The following is a 7,704-nucleotide window of genomic DNA, read 5'->3' on the forward strand; positions in this document are numbered from 1 at the left end:
GCCGGGGCAGTCACCGCAGCGTCCGCGAGGAGGCCGCCCGGGGAAGAAAAGCGGCGGCTGCGCCCTGCGTCCCTTCTTTCCTAAGATCCCAACCCAGCCTCCCAGCATCTGGCGACCCAGTGCTACCCCGTTTGCAGATACTGAGGTCTGGCGATGCTGTGAGCCTGAAGGACATGATTTAGAACAAAAATCCAGTCTGCTAATCCTGAGCTCTGTGAATCCAGAACCTTTACATGCAGGAGCCAACCTAATTGGCTGGACACCGTTCTTTTTCTGTTTCTGTTTGTTTGTTTGTTTGTTTGTTTCCCCCCCAACCGTGGCCCCTCCACAACCCATGGCCCCTTTATTAACGTCTCCACCAGCGGGTGGGCAGGAGAACAGGGAGCTTAAACGCCAGTCAGCATTGCCCTGCTCAGTGGTCCTTCCAGGGCTGGGCTTGGTGGGAAAAGAGCTGTGCTGTTGGCGAAAATGAGATTTTGGGATTATGGGTGGGTTTAATCTGGTCTTCTCACATCGAGCATTTCCACAAATAATTAGAGATTAGTAGATACATTCACAAGTTGCATTAGCCTTAAAGAATTTGGAGGAAATCTAAATAGGCTTAAATACCATCTCGGAGTCCAGAATGTTAAGCTCTGTGCTCCAGTTAATTAACATGTTTAAGGCATTTCCCCTCTGCGGCTACAATCACTCCTATGGAACAATTTACTCAGCACATTTTAAACATAATATATTTTGCAGGAAGGGTGCGCTTAGTAGAAAAGCAGCTAATGCACTGCGGTAGCATTTAGAGAGAGCAGGCCAGGCAGCATTGGCGACTGGAAACTTCTCTGTTCTCCAAAGGCATACTCTGGCCTTGGAGGGTTAGGAGAGCTTTATGATTCACATGCATGGGAGATGGAGGGCAGCTCTGGAGGCTGCCCTCTCTGTGAGCATGCCTGTGCTCAGCCTCATCCTGGAGAATACTCTGGACACGGAGTGTCCGTTGGGAGCGTGGGTGATGCTGAGAGAGGGCCATGGCCGTCCCCAGTGCCCACAAGGCTCCTTCCAGAGAGCTTGGGTGGAGGCAGCGTGCTCTTCTGGTTATTCTCTTCCCAGTGGGAGCCCTCCCTCAGCACTGACATGAAAATGGCACCCCATTATTGCAGGGTGCTTAAGGATATGATGACAATAGTATCTTGTGTGTAGCATTTGACAGATCTCAAAACAATATTTTATTGTTCTCTTATTGAATCATCATAATATTGGTGAGGTAAGAAGGACACATATCGTCATCCCCAAGTCTTTCTGATAAGGAGACAGCACAGTGAGAAAGCCAGTAAGAGCAGAGCAGAACCAGCATCCAGGCTTCTGACCTCTGCCCCACACACCATTAATGCTCCTTAAGAAGACACCATCAGCATTTCTTATTTGACTACATTAGCAGGCCTGCTACGTGTTCTTTAGAAGGTTCTTTAAATGGTTACTGTACTCAAGCATGCTAGTTTGACACTGGTTTAATTGTGTAAATTATATTTATAAAAATGTTTACATGTTATTTTTAACACACTCTCTCTCCTTTGGAATTCCATTTTTGCAATTCAGCCTACTAGTTGTATTTTCCCTCCATAATAATCAGCAAGGTTTTAAGGTAGCCGTGTTGGAGTTTCCCAAAGTCGCTAAAATTCCCTTATAAAATATCACCCAGCGCTCACTGTATCCCACTGATCTTCTTTTCCATCGCTAGACTTCTAGTGCACACTGAGATATTCCTCAAAGGAATGGTCAAGTTCACTACTTACAAAAAAAAAAAAAAAGCCCACAAAAAACCTGGAACAAATAATATGTTAGTATATAGAATAACTTCAAATATTTATATCTATAGATATTTTTAGAAGGATTGATAAAAAAAATTCTCTGACATACCTCACACGGTGACAGTCCAATTCACGCTCGGAAAAGCATTTCAGCTTTTTCCATCAGCACCATTCGTATCTTAGAAGACAGACTTTGCAGGGGCCTCCCCAAAGTGTTTCCTTAAACCTCTGCCAACCTGGGGAGGGAGGCGTGGAGATATTACATAAATATCTGCACCGAGTTCTTGGGTAGAGTTGCATGATGGCCATATATGGTGAGAGGTAGATTTCCCCCTGGGACTGTGTTCTTGGAATATGTTAAAATGCACATGTCTCCATTTCTGCTCCCACGAAGCTGGTGTACAGATGTTAAGTGTTGGGGTGGTAGAAATGCTGCTGCCTGCAGCTTACATGATGTCTAATAGGCCTCTAGAATGTACTTAAAAGGGAGTGTTCAGAATTAGGCCCCTAACCTTCTTTGACATAATTGTCTTTCTTTGGAGTCACATCTTGAAGGAAAGAATGAAAATTTGAACAGGAATTAATTTTCTCAACCAAACTTACTATTCCTTCCTCCCCACCCCTACACTTTCTAGTTAATCGTTAAACTCAAAATAACTCAGCTAATTATGGATTTCTACCTGAATAATGCTGCCATGTGAGTGGCTGCATGTCACGGTTTCTGGTTCCTGACTCCCTGTCAGGCCAATTCTGCCTGATTTCACTCATGCGCTGCTGCTTTTTATAATCTGAACATTATTTCCACCGAAAGGTTTTCAGCTTGCAGAAAACCCAAGAATTTGAAAGGAGGCAGGAACCTTTATCACTATCATTTGGATAATTAACTCTTTGAGCTATTCTGATTTTTGCTATAAAAAGGACACCCTAAGAGAAGCCTTTGAAAAAAGTTAGAAGTTTGAGTTTAACAGCTAAATGTTCTCATTTCCATTTAAAAACCAGAGCTTAGGCAGTCTCTCTGATCATTAAAATATGATTTCCCTTCTATTTTCTATGCTCAATAAACTCTGTTACAATGTATTTGGAAATGTAGGACATTGAGTCTAGGGCATTAAACAAAGAAGTTAAAAGGCTTTGGGAGGATTTTTTCCTAAATGTGTAAAATGGAACTTGGAAAGACTTCATGGTGTTTAATATGTTTTTTCCCTATCTTCTAAATGCAATAATCTCTAACCGCCACTTGATCATTAGAGATTTATATTCACTATAATTTATGTCAACTTATATCTGGGACTCTTTTTTTTTTTTTTTAAATAACGTTTGGCAGCCAACTGCTGGTGGAAACTAGAATGTTTTACATTAGTCAGCAGCCCTCTTAAATTATTTCTACAAAATAATTTACTGTGGATTACAAATTCTTATATGGCACTTAAAGTTAATGATTAGGCAGAGAGATATATCAAAAATATGATTAGTCACATATGTACCTGACTTGCATGGTTTTAACTCTATGCATGTTTTTATAAGAATTATAAAAAGGTATTTTAAAAAGATATTTTAGGGCTTATATATTTTTCCACTAAACATTTTTTTCAATTTTTAAAGGAAAATAAAAATAGATACACAGGTGCTTATAAACCCTCTCCTCTAACTAAATGTCCATAAAATTATTTTCTATTTCATCATGGCCATTTATGGCATAGGTACTGGTGTGGGGTCTGAAACTACAAAAACTGACCATGATAAATATCTCTTGCAGCATCATTTGAAGCCAAGATGTAGAAATCCTAACAAAATATGATATTTTCAATCAGACTTGTAATTTGTCTCTTTTTTGCTGCAAGGAATGAGTAACAAAGTGATATGCCTCCAACAGAACAAAAATGAATGCAACCCAGAGTTCCTCATTCAAATCTCAGAATGAGTCACTTACTAATTCGTTTTTATTTCTCTACGTAGGCCGGTGAAGGCTTTTAGATATTTCTTTGTTCAATTTCATTTATCACCCAGGAAAATAGGGTGTAGAAGGATGGCCCTGAAAGTTGAAGTGAAATTTTTATTTTTCATGGGAGTGGCTCCTAGAGCATTTCTTCTGTATCTCAAACAAATATGTCTTTTTCTCTTCCCTTCTTCTCTCTTCCTATTTAACAGTGGTTGTCTTCGCTCAACTATTTATGATTCATTTCATGAAAGGCTAGGTTTTCTCTGAGGGCACTAAAAAGTCTTAAAGTGGTTTTAGAGACTAGCAGCAACAAGGAACTATTTTCCTTCATGCTGTAAAATAAAGCCATTGTCAATAGCCTACAACCTGCAATAAACTATTAAAACAGGAATTTATGATGGCTGGTTATTATCCTCCTGAAATAATGTTGTTACAAGTCTGCCCTTGTCAGTCATCTGCAAGAGTCACGTGCTGGATTTCAAACAAAGGGAGGGTCTGCATCCACCCAGAGTAACACAGGGATGGCCTGGCCTCCTAGTCCCTTATGCCCTTCATCACCTTTTCAAAGCAACCGAATGATCGCCACACGTGTATTTTATCCTGATTGCACAGAAAGGCACCTGTTGGTGAGGTGGAGATTGCAGTGGGAATTAGAAAAAAAATATTTGCATGTCTGGTAACAGCACATTATGTGGGAGTGCCTTGAGGGTGGGCATTGGGGGAGTAGAAGGCAGGACTTTACAAAGATAACTGGAAGCATGCTCCACACACTTAAAGCTGCATGTCAACTCCTTTCCTTGTTTATAATGATCTAAGCCCTCCCTCTTCCTCTCTTTATCCTGTGAGCAATTTCCTTTGCTGAATCTGGGTTTATTGGACAAGCCCTTTGGGGAGTCCTCTTTGGTGTCAGCAAGGAAGAGAGAAAGAGAGCATGCTCTTTTGCTGCTGAGAGTGATGTGGGAAGGGCAGGGGGTGTGTGGGAGAAGAAATAGAATTATTCACCAGTTTAATCTAAGTCCTCCCTCTTCCTCTCTTTATCCTGTGAGCAATTTCCTTTGCTGAATCTGGGTTTATTGGACAAGCCCTTTGGGGAGTCCTCTTTGGTGTCAGCAAGGAAGAGAGAAAGAGAGCATGCTCTTTTGCTGCTGAGAGTGATGTGGGAAGGGCAGGGGGTGTGTGGGAGAAGAAATAGAATTATTCACCAGTGGTTGGATAGGTCTAAGGCTCAGGTCAAGGAGGAGGTGGACAAGGAGGAAGAAGGAGGAAGGAGGTGGAGGTTTAAAAAGGAGGCAAAGGCCTGAAAATGGTTTGATTGCATTCCAGGAGCTGAAGATAAAAAATTCCATGTTCTAAACCTTTATAATAAAAATCAACATTCCCCGAAGAAAGCAATAGAATTTCACTGGTAAAATAATGGCTTTGCTTATATGAATATTGATTGTTTAATAGTAAATGCTAAAGCAAAGAAAGTTGGTTTTAAAATGAGAATAAAAATGTGAAACTAAGAACCATCACCTTTTGGACATTAATTTACATAAGCATACTCTAACATACTGTCTTGTTCCTTACTTGTTTCAGAAAGTTATCAGAAGCATATGTTGAGTATGTTTTGAAAACAGAATGGCTTAGTTCTGAGAAGCAATGTCTGGAGTTAGAGTCTGGAAACAGAATAGCACACACACGACTTTAATCCCCTCATTCTGAACACTTAGAAACACTTTGGTATCATCTGAAATGGTTGATTTTCTTATTTTGTTTACCTAGACAAATACTAAAGATTTATTTAGGGAAAAAATTACATAGTTTTAGGAAACTGAAAGTCAAAATCTAGAATTAAAATTGTCACTTAAGTCCGGCTGGTGTTGCTCAGTGGTTAAGTGTTGACCTATGAACCAAGAGGTCACAGTTTGGTCAGGGCATATGTCTGGGTTGTGGGCTCTATCCCCAGTGAGGGGCATGCAGGAGGCAGCCAATCAATGATTCTCTTTCATCATTGATGTTTCTCTCTCTCTCTCTCTCTCTCCTTTCCTCTTTGAAATCAATACAAAAATTTTTTTTTTTAAAAATTGTCACTTAATACAAGGCTTTGATTTGTAATTGTCTCAATATGTGACACCGCTTTTTCATTCCCTCATAGCATTACTTCTCCAGTTTAAACTTTCTAAACTCACCTCTAAAGGAAAATCTGAAATCTACTAAAATATTGTTATAAAATTTTGAAAATTAAAACCTAGTGGAAATAAATATAATGAGACATTAAACGATGCCATCTGCCAAAGTAATGCTAATTTATATTAGCAACCTGTTTAGCTTTTCTATGCAAAATTTCAGAGCAGCCACCATCCACTAACATTTATGGAATAATAGCCTGTGGTGCAGTGCTTGACCTTTAATTAATCACCTTAAGTTCAAAGTTGGAATATTTTCAGCAACATTTATCAAGAGCCACCTTTAAGTGATTGAAACTGTCAATGATAGCCTTTTAGTAGACTATCTAGTTTTGGTCAAAATTTTACTATAGAAATCATCTCCCTTTGAAGTGCCCTGTATTACATCTGCAATCATGCTGTCAAAATAAAATGCACTTAACACATAAGGAAGAGAATTTCTTAAGTAAACATAGAAAAAAGCCACAGAAGACAATGTTCATTCTTGTAACATGGTCCTATCCCATGATTATGTGTAACAGCCAGAGTAAAGGAAACTCAAACCAGTGACCTTCTGGCCAAAAGAAGGAAAGAAACTCTGATATGTTTGGCCATTGAAAATGTATGAGAACTTGCCATTGTCCTGGAAAAATAAAATCCAATAAAAACTATTATTTTCTAAATATTGTTCTAATTATCACCTTAGATCTCTGTGGTTTTGCAAATATGAATAAATAGGATGTTAAGTCCTTCGTTTCTTCCCAACTTCAAGCTTAGCTACAAAATTAAATGAAAACAGTTTCCTGGTATTCTAGATGCCAAGAGTGGTGAAGAACAGAAATGCAAGAATTCCAAGAAAGACTGTGGAGCAGTTAGGGGTGTGCTGGAGAATGCTCCTTCATAGCAAAGAGGGCTTTGCTGAAAGACCATTTGGACAAGTGGAGCTGCTAATTCTGGGTTCACTATCACAAGAAAAACTGAACTAGTGATCACCCATGTTGCCATTACTCCTTGGTAACAAGAAAATGCCAAAATGAGAATTGTTGCATCCCAAGTGTTCGGGCTGGAAGGGACATGAAAGTAGTTTCTCTGCGTACAGTTTCCAGCTAACTTGGGGCTAAACTGGGAATAGAATAACTTTTGACTCTCAATCTACAGCTGCTTAATATGTAAATATTAAAAATTGGTTTAGCTAAGGGAATATTGATTAGAACATATTTTGTTAGATTTATTCCTAACTATACCAAAATTTGGGTCCAGCTCCCCAGAGTCCCAAATTAAACCTGAAGCACCTTTGCCTCATCTAAGACATAGAAACCAATGCTATCAAGTAGAAATATAATGTGAACCACACATGTAACTTAAACTTTTCCTGTGGCCACATTTTAAAAAGTAACAAGTGAAATTCTTTTTAGTAATAGTGTGTTAGTTATTTATTGCTGAGTAACAAATCATCCCCAAGGTTAGCATAAAATGCATTTATTATGTCACAGTTGCTGTGGGACAGCATGCACGAGCTACCTAGCTGGATTGTTCCGGCTCAGGTTTCTCCTGAGTCTGCAGTCACGTTATCAGCCTCTGAAGCATTGACTGGGGCAGGAGGGTCTGCTTCCAAAAGGTGTCACTCACGTGGCTGGCAGTTGGTGCTGGCTATTGGCCGATGGGCCTTAGTTCTTCTCCATGTGACTTCTCACCCTCCAGGTCTCTCTTCTCTATTTGGCATCTTCATCAGGAGAGTCTGTTCTTTATTGGTGGCTGGGCTCTGAGACAGAGCTAGAGAGGAAGCAAGCTAATGGGTGAGAGAAGAAGCACTCAGTCTTTT

Source organism: Myotis brandtii, unplaced genomic scaffold, assembly GCF_000412655.1.
Source record: "Myotis brandtii unplaced genomic scaffold, ASM41265v1 scaffold115, whole genome shotgun sequence".
Lineage (NCBI taxonomy): Eukaryota > Metazoa > Chordata > Mammalia > Chiroptera > Vespertilionidae > Myotis > Myotis brandtii.